We start from the raw sequence: 18,661 nt of genomic DNA, 5'->3' as shown, positions 1-18,661 counted from the left end.
AAATATGCTACTTCAATCAGTTTGCTTCATGGACATCAATTTTTATTTGATTATAAAAAAGCAATTCTAGTGGCTGATAGTTTTGTTCAGGTCTGTTGTCTTGAAATTACTGTATTTTTTTCACAACAGGAGAGGATTTTGGATAAATTGGTGGCACTTAAGGTAGTCTAGGAAGTTTTAAGTCATCTTAATTTTTCTTCTAAAAAAGTAGACACTAGTACTTTAGATCTTCTTCCTGAGTTTGGTCAGAGTTGTAGAAATACTGCCACTCCATCTGAAAGAGGGAATGTGGTTTAACTTGTATTAACTTTAAGTCTCCTTGTGAAAGGAAATGTAACCGAAAATTCCATCCAGTGTCTTAAATGTCACTCAAGTGAGAAAGGACCTTACCAAGTAAAGGAAAAAGAGGCCTGCTGCCCGCCCTCCACACCCTAGTGCAAGTCACATGAGGGGCAGTTTGGGCCCGAAGCTGCCCCCATGTGTTGCTGCTGGCTTTGGCGTGTTCAGGACCCAGTCGAAAGAGATGCTCTGTAGAGAAGCCCAAAAGGAGGATGGATCCTAGCTCCAAATTTAAAGAAAACAGCCATTTGAAATAACTGATTTATTAATAGCACATTAGATCTGATAGAGTGCCTGAAGAATGGATGGAGGTTTGTGACATTTTATAGAAGGCAGTGATCCAGAAGGCAGTGATCCAGACCATCCCCATGAAGAAAAAATGTGAAAAGGCACAATGGTGGTCTGAGGAGGCTTTACAAATAGCTGAAAATAGAGAAAAGAGAAGCTAAAGGCTAACAAGGAAAGGTACACCCATCTGAATGCAGAGTTCCAAAGAATATCAAGGAGAGAGAAGAAAGCCTTCCTCAGTGATCAATGCAAAGAAATAGAGGAAAACAGAATGGAAAAGAGTAGAGATCTCTTCAAGAAAATTAGAGATACCAAGGAAATATTTCATGCAAAGATGGGCACAGTAAAAGAAATGGTATGGACCTAACAGAAGCAGAAGATACTAAGAAGAGGTGGCAAGAATACATAGAAGAACGATACAAAAAAGATGTTTATGACCCAGATAACCACAGTGGTATGATCACTCAGCTAGAGCCAGACATCCTGGAATGCGAAGACAAGTGGACCTTAGGAACCATCACTACGAAAAAAGCTAGTGGGGGTGATGGAATTCCAGTTGAGCTATTTCAGTCCTAAAAGATGAAGGTGTTAAAGTGCTGCACTCAGTATGCCTGAAAATTTGGAAAACAGCAGTGGCCACAGGACTGGAAAAGGTCAGTTTTCAAAAGAATGTTCAAACTACCATACAGTTGTACTCATCTCACGCTAGTAAAGTAATGCTCAAAATTCTCCAAGCTAGGTTTCAATAGTATGTAAACCATGAACTTCTAGATGTTCAAGCTGGATTTAGAAAAGGCAGAGGAACCAGAGATCAAATTGCCAACATCCAATGGATCATAGAAAAAGCAAGAGAGTTCCAGGAAAACATCTGCTTTATTGACTAAGCCAAAGCCTTTGACTGTGGATCACAACAAAGTGTGGAAAATTCTTCAAGAGATGGGAATACCAGACCATCTTACATGCCTCCTGGGAAATCTGTATGCTGGTCAAGAAGCAGCAGTTAGAATGGGGCATGGAACAACAGACTGGTTCCAGATTGGGAAAGGAGTACATCAAGGCTGTATATTGTCACCCTGCTTATTTAACTTCTATGCATAGTACATCATGCAAAATGCCAGGCTGGATGAAGCACAAGCTGGAATCAAGATTGCCGGGAGAAATATCAATAACCTCAGATGGGCAGATGACACCACCCTTATGGCAGAAAGTGAAGATGAACTGAAGAGCCTCTCGATGAAAGTGAAAGAGGAGAGTGAAAAAACTGGCTTAAAACTCAACATTCAGAAAACTAAGATCATGGCATCTGGTCCCGTCACTTCATGGCAAATAGATGGGGGAAACAATGGAAACAGTGGGAGACTTTATTTTCTAGGGCTTGAAAATCACTGCACATGGTGACTGTAGCCATGAAATTAAAAGACGCTCCTTGGAAGAAAAGCTATGACCAACCTAGACAGCATATTAAAAAGCAGAGACATACCTTTGCCAACAAAGGTCCATCTAGTCAAAGCAATGGTTTTTCCAGTAGTCATGTATGGATGTGAGAGTTGGACCATAAAGAAAGCTGAGCACCAAAGAATTGATGCTTTTGAACTGTGGTGTTGGAGAAGACTCTTGAGAGTCCCTTGGACTGCAAGGAGATGAAACTGATAAGGAAATCAGTCCTGAATATACGTTGGAAGGACTGATGCTGAAGCTGAAGCTTGAATACGTTGGCCATCTAATGGGAAGAACTGACTCATTGGAAAAGACCCTGATGCTGGGAAAGATTGAAAGCAGAAGGAGAAGGGGACGACAGAGGATGAGATGGTTGGATGGCATCACTGACTCAATGGATGTGAATTTGAGCAAGCTCCGGGAGTTGGTGATGGACAGGGAAGCCTGGCGTGCTGCAGTCCATGGGGTCGACTGAACTGAACTGCTCTGTTGATGAGAGAAAACTCACTTCCTTTGAATGAGACAGCACTGGGGAAAGGGTTGCTGGTGGGGTCCCTGCAGTACCACGTCCTTCTTTCTTAGTTCAGGTGTTCTTACCAAAAGGGGGTGAAACAGCAAATGCTTTCTCTTTTTAAAAAAGTCTATGCAAAATGCAGAAGACCGGTATTAGAAATGTGCTTCTGAAGCCTTTGTGATGCAAAGTCAGCGGGGTCTTGGCAGTCAGCGTCACGTGGGACTCAGTGTGGCTGACCCTGGTGAGGTTAACTCTGTGTCCAACAGTTCCCAAACTTGGGGTTTTTCACAGACCATGTAGATTTTCCTAAAGAAAGCAGGATTGTGATCAACATAGGATTCTCAATTTCTGATTTTCTAAGTGGGACTTTTTAGATTGCTCTCATTAACGTCCACCCATCATTTCATGAAAGAACATTTCAAGTTTTTATCATAAAGATTTTTAAACATACTCACAAGTAGAGAAATTGTGGCGAAGCCTGATATACTTAAAACATGTGTATGTAATGTCCACATCCCTGACTTTTCCATGTTACCTTCTCAGCAAAGCACAGCCTTCCAGGAAGCTTGGCTCCATGAACCACCCGCAGAGGTGCCCTACCTGCCTTGCCTTTCACCTCCTTGGGCCAGGGTGTGGCAGCTGCATCCATCAGGGTATCTCGGTGTATGTGTGTGTACGTGCATGCGTGTGCACCCCTGCATGTGTGCCAGAAGTGAGCAAGATGGAATAAATGCATTGTTGGCACCTGGCATTTCGGCATAGAATAGGCTTTACCCTGGAGAAAAGTATGGTCAACCAGAAGAGGTGGTTCAGAAGACCAGGCACTCCGAGAACTGGTAGATCCAGACAATCAAGTTGGGAAGAGACGGCTCTGTCCAGGTGCCCAGGGATTTAGATTTTCTGAGGGCTTTGGGCAGCATGAACTAGCCCTGGGGGCTGGATTCCTGTCCCTGCCAAGCCAGACACAGGCAACGCAGAGCATGTCGGGAAGAGAGGGCATCAGCTTCTTATCCCAGGTAATCCACATAACCTTTTAAGAAATAAGAGGAAACTGCTTGGAAACGTAAGTAAATTGATAAGGTGCTCGCTCCCAGGGCAAGTAGCAGCAGATACGGCCTTCCAACCACGACAATAAAGGATGATGTAATGGCTGTGCTGACCCACAACAGACAGGTGCTGGTTATTTCTCCAGCAAAGAGGGGCTTATTCGGGTTCTCCAGAGAAGGCAGCCTTGAGGAGCACCTGCAAGTCCTCACATGGCCAACAAGATGACGAAAGCCGGGCTCCAGCTGTATTTCGCCACCAGCTCCAGTCCCAACCCTAAGGGGTTTGTGTCACTTCAGGCCAATAACAAGTGGGCTGCAGCTTCTCCAGGCTTCACGCTGACAGAGGAAGGATACCTTCCCCCAAGACCCCCAGCATTTCAAAGCTCATTGACCCAAACTGGTGCTGCTTATTTTTCTAATCAGAAAATGAACAGTTTCCAAGTTCTTCACATGAAATGAGTATGATACTGATAAAACCTCACAGATGGAACACACACAGAAAACAATAGGGGAATCTCAGGTCTAAATATAGATGTAAAAGTCCTAAATAAAATACTGGCGAACAATCTAGCAGCAAATTAAACATGCTAAATTAAGTGGGATTTAGTCTAGGAATTAGGATGAATGATAACAAATATTTAATTTGTTCCAAGAGAAGTTTTCTTAGGAGACTCCCATTCACATTTTTGTTGCATCCCTTAGCCAGCTCAAACACTGTATTTTTCATGAGCTGCGTGATGCCTACAGCACAATATTTTGGAAACAGTTACAAGGTTATGAGCCCCCAGGAGGTCCTGCCCAGGCAAGAAGAAGCTGCATGGGCCGAAGCCCAGCCCCGCCTCCTGGCCACAGAGTTCCTCCTCCCTCCTGGAAGAAATGGCCGTCTCAACATGTGGTCATGGTCTTGTTTTATTATCTTAAAAACTACATAGATATGAAGTAATTCAGACAGAGAAACACAAATATATGACATCACTTATATGTGGAGTCTAAAAAAATGGTACAAATGAATGTATTTACAAAACAAATAGACTCAGACAGAAAACAAACCTCTGATTACCAAAATGGAAAAAGGTTGAAGGAAGGATAAATTGAGAGTTTGGAGTTTAGATATAAAATACTACATATAAAATAGATAACCATATGGCAGAAACCAAAACAGTGTTGTAAAGCAATTATCTTCCAATTAAAATATATTAGAAGTTTTTAAATGCTGCTAAGAACAATCAGGAGAAGGCAATGGCACCCCACTCCAGTACTCTTGCCTGGGAAATCCCATGGATGGAGGAGCCTGGTAGGCTGCAGTCCATGAGGTCGCTATGAGTCGGACACGACTGAGCGACTTCACTTTGACTTCTCACTTTCATGCATTGGAGATGGAAATGGCAACCCACTCCAGTGTTCTTGCCTGGAGAATCCCACAGACAGGGGAGCCTGGTGGGCTGCCATCTACGGGGTTGCACAGAGTCGGACACGACTGAAGTGACTTAGCAGCAGCAGCAACAAAAAGAACAATCATGAAAGATAACCAACAAGGACCTACCGTACAGCATAGGGAACTATATTCAATATCAGTAATAACCTATGATGGAAAAGAATCTGGAAAAGTATATACATATACAAACACATATAGGTGGAAGTAGTGACAGATTCCTCTTCTTGGGCTGTAAAACCACTGTGGACAGTGACTGCAGCCATGAAATCAGAAGACAATTGCTCTTGGCAGGAAAGCTATGACAAACCTAGACAGTGTGTTGAAAAGCAGAGACATTACTCTGACAACAAAGGTCCGTATAGTCAAGCCTATGGTCTTCTCATATGACACTGAAAGATGAACTCCCCGGGTCAGTAGGTGCCCAATATGCTACTGGAGAAGAGTGAAGAAATAACTCCAGAAAGAATGAAGAGATGGAGCCAAAGTGGAAACAACACCCAGGTATAGATGTGACTGGTGATGGAAGTAAAGTTCGATGCTGTAAAGAAGAATATTCCATAGGAACCCGAAATGTTAGGTCCATGAATCAAGGTAAATTGGAAGTGGTCAAACAGGAGATGGTAAGAGTGAACATCAACATTTTAGGAATCAGAGAACTAAACTGGACTGGAATGGGCAAATTTAATTCAGATGACCATTATATCTACTACTGTGGGCAAGAATCCCTTAGAAGAAATGGAGTAGCCCTCATAGTCAACAAGAGAGTCCGAAATGCAGTACTTGGCTGCAGTCTTAACAACAGAATGATCTCTGTTCGTTTCCAAGGCAAAGCATTCAATATCACAGAAATCTGAGTCTATGCCTCAACCACTAATGCCAAAGAAGCTGACGTTAAACGGTTCTATGAGGGCCTGCAAGAACTTCTAGAACCAACACCCAAAAAAGATATCCTTTTCATCACAGGAGACTGGAATGCAAAAGCAGGAAGTCAAGATATATCTGGAGTAACAGGCAAATTTGGCCTTTGAGGACAAAATGAAGCAGAGCAAAGGCTAACAGAGTGTTGGCAAAGCAACACACTGGTCATAGCAAACATCCTCTTCCAACAACACAAGAGATGATTCTACACATGGACATCATCAGATGGTCAATACTAAAATCAGATTAATTATATTCTTTGCAGTCAATGATGAAGAAGCTCTATACACTCAGCAGAAACAAGACCTGGAGCTGACTGTGGTTCAGATTATGAACACCTTATTGCCAAATTCAGACTTAAATTGAAGAAAGTAGGGAAAACCACTAGATGATTCAGGTGTGACCTAAATCAAATCCCTTACAATTATACAGTGGAAGTGACAAATAGATTCAAGGGATTAGATCTGATAGACAGAGTGCCTGAAGAACTATGGATGGGGGTTCATGACACTGTACAAGAGGCAGTGATCAAGACCATCCCCAAGAAAAAGAAATGCAAAAAGGCAAAATGGTTGTCTGAGGAGGCTTTACAAATACTTGAGAAAAGAAGAGAAGCTAAAGGCAAAGGAGAAAAGGAAAGGTATACCCATCTGAATGCAGAGTTCCAAAGAATAGCAAGGAGAGATAAGAAAGCCTTCCTCAGTGATCAATGCACAGATAGAAGAAAATAGAATGGGAAAGACTAGAAATCTTTAAGAAAATTAGAGATACCAAGAGAATATTTCATGCAAAGATGGGCACAATAAAGGACAGAAACAGTGTGGACCTAACAGAAGCAGAAGATATTAAGAAAGGGTGACAAGAATACACAGAACTATACAAAAAATATCTTCATGACCCAAATAACCACGATGGTGTGATCACTCACCTAGAGTCAGACATCCTTGAGTCCGAAGTCAAGTGGACCTTAGGAAGCATTACTACAAATGAAGCTAATGGAGGTGATGGAATTTCAGCTGAGTTATTTCAAATCCTAAAAGATGATGCTGTTAAAGTGCTGCACTCAATGTGCCTGCAAATTTGGAAAACTCAGCAGTGGCCAAAGGACTGGAAAAAATCAGTTTTCATTTCAATTCCAGGAAAAGCAATCCGAAGAATGTTCAAACTACCACACAATTTCACTCATCTCACTTGCTAGCAAAGTAATGCTCAAAATTCTCCAAGCAAGGCTTCTACAGTATATGAACTAAGAACTTCCAGATGTTCAAGCTGGATTTAGAAAAGGCAGAGAAACCAGAGATCAAATTGCCAACATCCGTTGGATCATTGAAAAAGCAAGAGAGTTCCAGAAAAACATCTACTTCTCTTTCATTGACTATGTCAAAGTCCTTGACTGTGTGGATCACAACAAACTGTGGAAAATTCTTCAAGAGATGGGAATACCAGACCACCTGACCTGCCTCCTGAGAAATCTGTTTGCAGGTTTCTGGAAATCTGGACATGGAACAACAGACTGATTCCAAATCTGGAAAAGGAGTACGTCAAGGCTGTATATTGTCATCTTGCTTATTTAACTCCTATGCATAGTACATCATGTGAAATGCCGGGCTGGATGAAGCACAAGCTGGAATCAAGATTGCTGGGAGAAATAGCAATAACCTCAGATAGGGAGATGACACCACCCTTGTGGCAGAAAGCAAAGAGGAAATAAAGAGCCTGTTGATGAAAGTGAAAGAGGAGAGTGAAAAAATTGGCTTAAAACTCAACATTCAAACATTGAAGATCATGGCATCCGGTCCCATCACTTCATGGTAAATAGATGGGGAAACAATGGAAACAGTGAGAGACTTTATTTTCTTGGGCTCGAAAACCACTGCAGATGGTGACTGCAGCCATGAAATTAAAAGACGCTTGCTCCTTGGAAGAAAAGCTATGACCAACCTAGACAGCATATTAAAAAGCAGACCCATTACTTTACCAACAAAGGTCCGTCTAGTCAAAGCTATGTTTTTCCAGTAGTCACATATGCATGTAAGAGTTGGGACTATAAAGAAAGCTAAGCACCGAAGAATTGATGCTTTTGAACTGTGGTGTTGGAGAAGCCTCTTGAGAGTCCCTTGGCCTGCAAGGAGATCAAACCAGTCCATCCTAAAGGAAATCAGTCCTGAATATTCATCAGAAGGACTGATGCTTAAGCTGAAACTCTAATCCTTTGGCCACCTGATGGAAAGAACTGATTCATTGGGAAAGACCCTGATGCTGGGAAAGATTGAAGGTAAAAGAAGAAGGGGACAACAGAGGATGAGATGGTTGGATGGCATCAGTGACTCGATGAACATGAGTTTGAGCAGTCCCAGGGACTGGTGATGGATAGGGAAACCTGGCATTCTGCAGTCCATGGGGTCGCAAAGAGTCGGACACGACTGAGCAACCGAACTGAACTGAACCAACAGTCTTCCCAGTAGTCATATACACTTGTGAGAGCTGGATTATTAAGAAGGCAGAGCGCCAAAGAATTGATGCCTTTGAAGTGGGGTGCTGGAGAAGACTCCTGAGAGTCCCTTGGACAGCAAGGAGATCAAACCAGTCAATCTTGAGGGAAATCAACCCTGAATACTCATTGAAAGGACTGATGCTGAAGCCAAAGCTCCAGTATTCTGGTCACCTGATGCGAACTCACTGGTAAAGTCCCTAATGCTGAGAAAGATTGATGGCAGACGGAGAAGAGGGCGTCAGAGGATGAGATCGCTGGATGGCATTACTGATGCAATGGACATGAACTTGGGCAAACTTCGGGAGATGGTGAGGGCCAAGGAGGCCTGGCGTGTTGCAGTCCGTGGGGTAGCAAAGAGTCAGACATGACTGGGCAACTGAACAACATATATATACATATCTATTTATCTATATAACTGAAGTACTAGGAACTTTCCTGGTGGTCCAGTGGTTAAGAATCCTCCTGCCAATGCAGGGAACGTGGATTTGATCCCTGGTCCTGGAAGATCCCACACATGGCAGAGCAGCTTAGCCTGCGTGCCACAACTGCTGAGCCCTAGACTCGCCGACTCGAGAGCCGGAGAGCCTCAACAAGAGAAGCCGCTGCAATGAGAAGCCTGTGCAACGCAACCAGAGGGTAGCCCTCGTGTGTCACAATTCAGAGAAAGCCCATGCAGCAACGAAGACCCAGTGCAGCCAAAAATAAATAAAATTTATAATAATAATAAAAACAGAACTAAAAAACAATCTACATAGGCTTCACCAAACATTACAGTTTTGCCTGTTCTTAAATGCTATATAAATGGAATCATTCTGTATCCCTTGCCTTGCTTTGGCTCAGCTTGTCTGAGGCATTCGATGTGTCTTTGGACTCAGTGAACTTGGAATTTGCAGCTTGAGGATTGAGTGAATAGCATTGAAACACGTATATTATCATATGTGAAATAGATCGCCAGTCCAGGTTCGATGCATGAGACAGGGTGCTCAGGGCTGGTGCCCTGGGATGACCCTGAGGGATGGGATGGGAAGGGAGGTGGGAGTGGGGTTCAGGATGAGGAACACATGTACACCCATGGCTGTGTTGGGTGGCAAAAACCACCACAATATTGTAAAGCAATTAGCCTCCAATTAAACAAATTTTTTTTAAATGTGGTAAGAAAGGAATTGAGTAGTTCACATGTGTTTCTGGCACAACTGACCACCTGGAAGAACAGGAGGAGGAGGAGAGGTCAGTGGGGGCAAGTTCCCCGAAGCAGGTACGAGCTTGCACATGCATGGATCAGGACAGGCTGGCACCAGCCCATACTTGGAAACACGTGACCCTTCCCCTCTCACCCCATGTGTCCGCTGAGAGCTGGCCGCCGTGACTCCCGCGGCTGTCTTCCCTCGGGACAGCTGGTGGGGCAGCCCTTGCCTGGATGGAGCCCTGCCAGTCACCAGTGCAGAGAGAGGGGAAGCCCTTGCTGGTTCTTCAACTCTAATCAAGGCAATGGATGAACTTCCACAATTCATGGGTCAAAGCAAGTCACATGGCTTCTCAGGACTGTGGTCAGGGGGCGCCAGAGGGAGCGCAGGGGGTCCTGGGATGCCGGGTGGACAGCAGTGCCCTCCAGAGTGCAGTCAAGGCACAGCAGGCAGGAAAGAGGGCGACATCACACAGGGCCTCTTGAGCTTGGGTAGGTAGCACTGGAGCTCCTCTGAGTCGTGGGGAGGACAAAACGTTCTGACTTATATTTTTAAAGTAACGTCTCACTGCAGGCTGGAGAAGAGACTAAAGAGTGGACGGTGGGGACCAACATGGACGCTGTTGCTGTGGTCCAGGCATAGGGGGTGGAGGCAGGCTGGAAGACAGTCTCAGTCCCCTTTGTCTTCCAGCTCTTCACTGGAACTGCAGTGACAGGTGCCCGGCATGTCCCGAAGGATGGATGAGGCTGGTGCCTTTTCACACCACCAGCCATTTGCATATCTCTGTGAAGCACCTGCCCAAGTCTCTGCCCATCTTAAAATCCGGTAGTTTATCTCTTTCCTGTGTATTTCTAGGAGTTCTTTACCCAGCTGAGTCCTTTGTTGTTGTGCGTTGCAAACATCTATCCCAGTCTAGGGCTTCCTTTTCCCTCCCAATGGCATGTTTTGATGAACACAACGTCTTCTAATGTAAGTAGTCCTGTTCAGCAGTATTTCTTCTAAGGACAATGCTTTCTGGGTTCTGTTTAAGACATCTTTGCTCCTGAGCCCCCACTCTGGCTTTGCCATAAGCTTATTATCTTCCCTGGGCATTTAGGGCCAGAATTCTTTTCTGATCGCTTTGTGTGTAGGGTGTAAGGTTGGTTGTTTTTCTACATGGAGAGCCCATTGAAAGAGCTCCAGCATCTTTCAATGTGGAAATAGCCACAACCCTCCCCTGCCACACTGAGGGGGCCTCTGTAGATGAGGTGATCACACACATGGACGGGTGCATTTCCAGGGTCTCCTGTCCAGCCAGGGGAGGGGGACAGGAGAGCCAGTCCCCAGGGTTTGCCCCTCTTAAACTGACCAGTATCCTGCAGTCAAGAGATACAGACAAGTTACGGTCATCCTCCGAGCAGACATGCCACTCTCCTTTCCTGAGAAAGAGGGGATTTGGGAGGAGAGGGGAGGGGCAGTGGGTGCTGCTGCTGAGCTAAAGGGTTGTCACTGCCCACCCCTGGATCTTCAGTGCTCTCTCCCGGCCCACTGCACAGAGGCCACAGGGGTCCAGAGTGGGCTGGAGGGGGTAGTCCCTCAAGACTACCCTCCCTCACGCACAAGCCATGTTCCCAATACTCCCTCCCCAACCTTCCTGTTGGATGGCTGACTCTGTCCCAAGAAAGTCTGAACAGGTAAGATCTATGTGGTAATCAACTCAAGGGCTGCCCTGAGGTCAAGGCTGAAACCTCACTCCCCATCCATCGGTCTCCCCTGCAGCTCAGTGCTACTGTCCAGGGAGGCTCCCCAGCAGCTCGGCAGGAGACCAAATGAGTTTCAGCAGTCTGAAACTGCTGGAACAGAGAAATGTAACCCTCCTCCCACATCAAAGCCCTAAGACAGGGCATGTCCAAAGCTGAATTCTCCTTCTCCTTTAAAGTTGTCTTCTCTTTCAAAGACATTGAAGCTCCAGGTCTCTTCCTCCCATGGCCTCTTACATACTGGAGGCTTATCAACCAAACAGTCCCAAGGCCATGAGGTGGCTGCCCTCCCTGCTCCTGTCACCGATCCCAGGAGCCGCAGGACGGGCCTGGAAACACAGCCCTGCGAGTCCACGTGGCAGGCCCTGCCCAGGAACATCAGAGACGCGCCCGGCCCTGGTGGCAGGCTCCCGGAGGCCAAATGACTCATGCAGATGTAGAGCCTGGCTCTCAGGGGGACCTACCTACCTCAACACACCTTTGGACTTAGAGTGAGCTCACCCCCAAAACGGCACCCCCATCTGAAGGCAGACTTCAGTCTTTTGCTCAGAAGGTTCCTCCAGGTGAGTCTGCCTTTCTCAAAGCTGCTGCTTCCTCTGGGGAGCGTGTTCAAACCTTTCACAGCAAAGCTTTAAGCTCAGAAAATCCCCACCTGTACTACTGAACAAACATTCCAGCACCTGCCTCAAATCCCAGGTCTTCTTTTTTTTAAAAAACAAAAAACAAAAAAAACAAGTTGAATCAAATGAAATTGCTGTTTTTTGTTAGGCTAAAATGGTGGATTCCCTGGTGGTCCAGTGGTTAAGAATCTGCCTGCCAATGCAGGGGACACAGGTTCAATCCCTGGGTCGGGGAAGATTCCAAAGGCCACGGAGAAACTAAGCCCATGACCCACAACTACTGAGCCTGTGCTCTAGAGCCCACGCTCGAAACAAGAGAAGCCACCACGATGAGAAGCTGGCAAGCCGCAATGAAGAGGAGCCCCCGCTCACTGCATTTAGAGAAAGCCCAAATGCAGCAGTGAAGACCAGTGCAGCCAAAAATAGATAAATTAATTATAGGTAAACTTTTATTTATATACTATTTGGCTTCACTGGGTCTTCACTGGGGCACACCAGATCTCTACTTGCAGCATATGAACTCTTAGTTACAGCATGTGGGATCCAGTTCCCTGACCATGGTTGGACCCCCTGCAGAGGGAGCACAGAGTCTTAGCCACTGGACCACCAGGGAAATCCCAATAAATTAATTTTAAAAAGTGGTCAAACATCAGCTGCTTCATGGGGTTCAACCTCACATATCCCAACTGCCATTGCAAAACAGGCAAGGAAGTCGATGAAGAAAAGCAGAGATGCAGGCGTCTGACAGCCTGGGTGGAATTCTGGCTCTGCTCCCCATTAGTTGCAGACCTTGGGCAAGTCACTGGCCTCCTCTCCTAGGATAGTTATGAAGATTCCATTAGTTACTGTAGGCCAAGTTCCTAGAACAGTGCCGGGCTTGTGCTTAAGCTGGGTTAAGCTGTTGTTATTAGTGGAAACGGTATTAGTCATGGAAGGTAGGACATGGTGGTGTGGGGAAGGGTGAGCAGAGGAATAACCAGGAACCCTAATAGGCCTGCTTTACAAAGTGAGGACTTGACAGGTGCCGTAGGAAGTTACTGAGTACAGGCCTATATGGGCAAAGAATCTAGAAGAGTGGACATATGTGTATGTATAACTGGCTCACTTTGCTGTACACCCGAAACTAACACAACACTGTAGATCAACTGTAATCCAATAAAACTTTTTTAAATAAAAAAAATTTTAAAGAACCTACTGAGTATAAAACTTACATTCTGAAATTGACACAACATCATGGGGAAAGTAAAGTAGACTTAAATAAATAGACATTCCATGTTCATGGACCCCAAGACTTAATTTTTTCCCTTGGCTGGGCCAAACTTTCCCACTTATTCTTCCAAACTGACCAATCAGATACATTGCTCCTCCTTACCTAGGACAGAGGAAGCAGTGGAGACGGGCTGGGGAAACTCCTCCACATGCTTACATGAGAGGAGAGGGAGACACCTGCCCCCAAGCCCACATGCAGCAATTAATATCAACAGTTAAACCCACTCTGCCACTCCTTCTCCTCTCCTCCATGGCAGCATGTTTCAGAAGACTTGATGTTGACTCCCTAAGTCCAGAAGAATAAAAGAATTAGGAATCAACTTAATCAAGGAAATGTAAGACTTGTACACTGAAAATTACCAAAAAATTGCAAAGAAACTAAAAAAAAACCAAACAACTAAATAAGTGGAAAGGTACCCTTTGTTCACAGATCTAGAAGGTTTAACATTGTTAAGATGGCAGTACTCCCCCAAACCAATCCACAGGTCCCAATCAGTGCCTCTCATCATGCTAATAACCTCTTTGCACGAATGGAAAAGCTGATCCTAAAATTCTATGGAATTTCAAGGAACCCTGGGCTTTCCTGGTGGCTCAGATGGTAAAGAATCCAAATGCCATGCAGGAGATCTGGGTTGGATCCCTGGGTTGGGAAGATCCCCTGGAGGAGGGCATGGCAACCCATTCCAGTATTCTTCCCTGGAGAATCCCCATGGACAGAGGAGCCTGGCAGGCTATAGTCCATGGAGTCAAAAAGAATTGGACATGACTGAGAGACTAAGCACACAAAAGGAACCCCAAATAGCCAAGACAATCTCAAAAAAGAACAAAGTTGGAAGACTTGCACTTCCGGATTTCAAAATCTAGTACAAAGTTACAGTAATAAAAATGATGTGGTTTTGGCATAAGGACAGATGTATGTGGTTGTTGTTCAGTCACTAAGTTGTGTATAACTCTTTGCAGCCACGTGGACTGAAGCATACCAGGCCTCCCTGTTCCTCACCATATCCTCACCAGGATAGATGTACAGATCAATGAAATAGAATTCAGTTCAGTTCAGTTCGGTCGCTCAGTCGTGTCTGACTCTTTGCAAGCCCATGGACTGCAGCACATCAGGCTTTCCTGTCCATCATTAACTCCCAGAGCTTGCTCAAACTCATGTCCATCAAGTTGGTGATGCCATCCAACCATTTCATCCTCTGTCATCCCCTTCTCCCCCTGTCTTCAATCTTTCCCAGCATCAGGGTCTTTTCCAATGAGTCAGTTCTTCAAAATGAAATTACAGGTCCATAAGTAAACCCTAACATCTATGGTCAATTGCTTTTGACAAGAGTATCAAGACCAGTCAATGGGGATAAAATGGTCTCTTTAACAAATGGTACTGGGACAACTGGTTATACACATGCAAAAGAATGAAGCTGGATTTTCACCTCACACCATAAACAAAAATTAACCCAAAGCAGGACTTTTCTGGTGGCTCAGTGGTAAAGAATCTGCCTGCCAATGCAGGAGACACGGGTTTGATCACTGATTAGGAAGATCCCACATGCCGCAGAGCAACCAAGCCCGGTTGACTGTGCTCTAGAGCCCGTGCTCCACAACAAGAGAAGCCACCTCAGTGAGAAGCCTGCACAGTGCCACTAGAGAGTAGCCCCTGCTTGTGGCAACTAGAGAAAAGCCTGCGCAGCAACAAAGAACCAGCATATTTATAAATAAATAAATAATTTAAAAATCAACTCAAAGTAGATAAAAATCTGAATACCGTAATTAAACCCATGAAAGTCATCAAAGACAACACAGTAGATCTTCATGACCTTGGATTAGGCAGTAGTTTCTTAGATATGACAACAAAAACGCAACGCACAAAAGAAGAAAAAGTAGGTAAACTGGAGTTCATCAAAACTGAACACTTTCGTGCATCAAAAAACACTACCAATAAAATAAAAAGACGCCTCACAGAATGGGATAAAATATTTGCAAATTACATATCTGATAAAGGGTCCAGTATCCAGAATATAAAAAGAACTATTATAACTCAACCACAAAACATCAAGCAACCCAATTAAAAATGGGCAAACGATCTGAATAGACATTTTCCCAAAGAAGATATACAAATGACCAACAAGCACATGAAAAATGCTCCACATCACTTGTCATCAGGCAAATGCAAATCAAAACCACAACCAGATACCACTTCACACCCCCTAGGATGGCTGTGATCAAAACAAGGAATGATGATAGGTGTTGGTAAGTGCATGAACAAATTGGAACCCTCCTACATTGCTGATTGGAATGTAATGTTGTGTAATGGGAGTGTAATGTAAGGTGCAGTTGTGTGGAAAACAGGCAGTTTCTCAAAGGTTAAACGTAGAGTTACCATATGACCAAGCAACTGTATTTTTAGCTGTCTATCCAAGAGAAATGAAAACATATGTCCACATGAAAAAGTGTCCATGAGTATTCATAGCAACATTAAACATACTAACCAAAAGGTGGAAACAATACAAATGTCCATCAACTGACAAAGGAATAAATAAAATATGAGACAGCCATACAACAGCATTTCACTGGACAATAAAAAGAAAAGTACTGATACGTACAACAACATGGATGTACCTTGAAAAAACGCTAAGTGAAGGAAGCCAGTCACAAGAGACCACATGCTAGATGATTCCATTTATATGAAACATCCAGAATAGGCAAATCTAGAGAGACAGAAAGTAGATTAGAGTTTGCCAGGGGCTGGGGGGTATGGAAAGGGTATGGAAAGTTTGGTGTGGGAGTGATAGCTAAGGGGCTAGGGTTTCTATGGTGATTAGAACATTCTAAATTGACTGTGGTGATGGCTGAACTTTTCTGTGAATATACTAAAAGTCATTGAATTGTACACTTTAAATAGTTGAATTGTAGAGTATGTGAATTGTATCAATAAAACTGTTGGGATTCCCTGGTGGTCCAGTGGTGAAGACTCCAGGCTCCCAATGCAGGGGCCCTGGGTTCAACCCTGGCCAGGGAATTAGATCCCACATGCTGCAACTAAGATCTGGCACAGCCGAATCAATAAATTTAAAAAATAAAACTGTCGCAAATATAAAAAGTTGTCGGCATAAGAAAGAGCATTTATTATTTTTTTTAAGCTGTGCTGGTCTTCATTGCTGCGTGCAGGCTTTCTCTAGTTGCGATGTGCAGGCTTCTCATTGCAGTGGGAAAGAGCATTTATTTTTATTGTTAAAATAGGTATGGTCTAAAGTTCATAAATCAAGAAAAGAAATACAGGATGTTGTCTACATAATGGCGATGAATACCATTTGAAAATGTGTAAGACTCTAAGAGATATACATAAAGAGAGAAATGTAAAGCAAATGTAATACAAATTCAACATTTGGGAAATCTGGATGAAGGGCGTCTGGAAATTCTTTGTACTATTTTGCCACTTTTCTGAGACTCTAAAATTATGTTGAGGACTTCCCTAACGGTCCAGTTGTTAGGACTCGGCACTTACCCTGTTGAGGGCTCAGGTTCAATCTCTGGGTTGGGAACTAAGATCCTACAAGCCGTGCGGTGTGACCAAACAAAATAAAATGATATCCAAAAAATTTTTTTTTAATTTTAACACTTGCATTTTAAAACAACACAAACTTACTGTCTCTCACAATCCTGGAGGCCTCACTCCTTCTGAGGGCTCTGGCAGAGGGTCCCCCCATCTCTTTCAGCTCCTGCTAGTTGCCCGTGTTCTTGTCTTGTGCCCAGATGACTCCAGCCTGTGCCTCTGTCTTCATGTGGCTGTCTCCCCTCCTTGGCTCTGTGGCCACAATTCCCTCTTATGAGGACATCAGTCTTATTGGATTTAGAGCTCCCTTCTTTGTCCAGTACAACCTCATCTTGAGTTGATCACACCCTCAAAGACCCCATTTCCAGATGCCTCACACTCTCTTAGTAAAAGTTTAATATCTGGGAATCCGTGAGAATCTGGGAATTCTCACACTATTCTTGCCACTTTTGTGGTAATCTGAAATTATGCCAAGAGAAAATAATTTGAGCATAATAAAAAAACTCCCCACCAGAAACCCTCTCAAGTGCCCCAGGTCATCGAGGCTGAAGTCAGAACCCAGGTCCAGACCCAGCCACCCCTCCCACCCTCTGGGTGCTCCTGTTCCTTCTCTGGCCGCACTCACCTTCTCTGGATCCCCTGCTTCTGGCCTTTGCACTGACCTACTTCAGCCAGGGACATCCTTCCCTGGAACAAGGTGTGGTTCTTAAGCTCCCTGCTCAAGGGTCACCTGTCCAGAGAGCCTGCTGACCACCTGATCTAGGACTCCCATTCCTGTCTCTCTCCATTTATCTCTTTCACTTTGTCATTCTTCCTATCAGTCTCATTACTGGCAGTTTCTTACAAAATGATGTCTGTCGAGCCTGTTCCCCTAGAACAGCAGCCGCTCAGGCGCAGAGGCCCTGTCTGCGCTCCCTGTTTCCCCACGCAGGCCCGGGTGCAGTGCGCGCACATGGCTGGACACTAAACAGTCGGGTACTGGGCGCAGTAACTCCATCCTCTGCCCAAGCCTGGCGGCCCCGCCCCTGACTCAGTCACTACGGTGCAGGAGAAACTCAAGGGTCAGTGTTTCTCCACTCAGCTCAGGAACCTCAAGAGAAACACAGGCTCTTTAAAAATCGAGAGCAACCAGTTTGGAATACTATTGTTGGCGGTGGCCTTCCCAACGGCCAGGGCCAACCTGGCTGTCAGCCATTGGCTCCCGGAGCTGGGGACAGCCTGCCAGCAGCCCGGTTCACAACGGCTTTGTGGCTTATGCCGTGTCCACGAGCGCTCAGCTTGCTCCCCGATGGGAGCGGTCACCCGGCTCGGCACACAGCGGGGCTCAGCCGGCGAAGCGCTGTATGTGCCGGACCCTTGGACCATGAGGGGCAGAACAAACCCGCGGTGATGGATCCGAAGCCCAGGTGCAGAGCGCCTACCGTCTGCGCTCTGGGCCCCCAGCTTTCGGCCTCTTGGGGTCCTGCGACCAGAAAGAACCTTGTCGGGTGGTCGCGGGACTGGGGCCCGCGTGATACGTGCTCATCCTCAAGTCCTTGCTCTCTCCAGACCGCAGGCCTGTAACTCAACAAAAAGTATTTATTACATTCCCGCAGAGCAAGGAGTTACCGAAGTAAAACAGAATCGCGACACTGGGTACAGAGCCTTCGCGCCAGTTGGGGTCTCGGGGTAGAGAAGCAGGGGAAGGGAAGGCGTAGGCGGGGCGGGCGGGGGTCCCGGGAGCGAGGGGAAAGGAGTAGACACGGACCACCGGCCCCTCGTGGCGTCTAACCAGAGTTCGGTGTGGGGCAGTGGGGGTGAGGCAGTGGGGGAGGGAGGGGGGCGGTGCGCT

The 18,661-nt window shown here is 45.4% G+C and overlaps 1 long non-coding RNA gene across 3 annotated transcripts; it reads right to left on the bottom strand.

Annotated features, from left to right (window-relative positions):
- Positions 1-142: 142 nt before the first annotated feature.
- LOC112586859 lies at positions 143-18,619 on the bottom strand. Of its 3 annotated transcripts, XR_006553309.2 has the most exons (4): positions 16,924-18,619; positions 15,897-15,985; positions 2,662-2,884; positions 147-274 (listed from the first exon to the last, which is right to left on the bottom strand). It is a non-coding gene; the product is annotated as an uncharacterized LOC112586859 (long non-coding RNA). The 3 variants fall into 3 exon arrangements; XR_003111333.3 differs by lacking the exon at positions 2,662-2,884 and having other exon boundaries at positions 143-274; XR_003111332.2 differs by lacking the exons at positions 147-274; positions 2,662-2,884 and adding an exon at positions 12,404-13,569.
- Between the last annotated feature and the right edge of the window lie 42 nt (positions 18,620-18,661).

This window comes from Bubalus bubalis, chromosome 1, assembly GCF_019923935.1.
Source record: "Bubalus bubalis isolate 160015118507 breed Murrah chromosome 1, NDDB_SH_1, whole genome shotgun sequence".
Lineage (NCBI taxonomy): Eukaryota > Metazoa > Chordata > Mammalia > Artiodactyla > Bovidae > Bubalus > Bubalus bubalis.
This window is presented reverse-complemented; position numbering and strand designations above follow the sequence as displayed.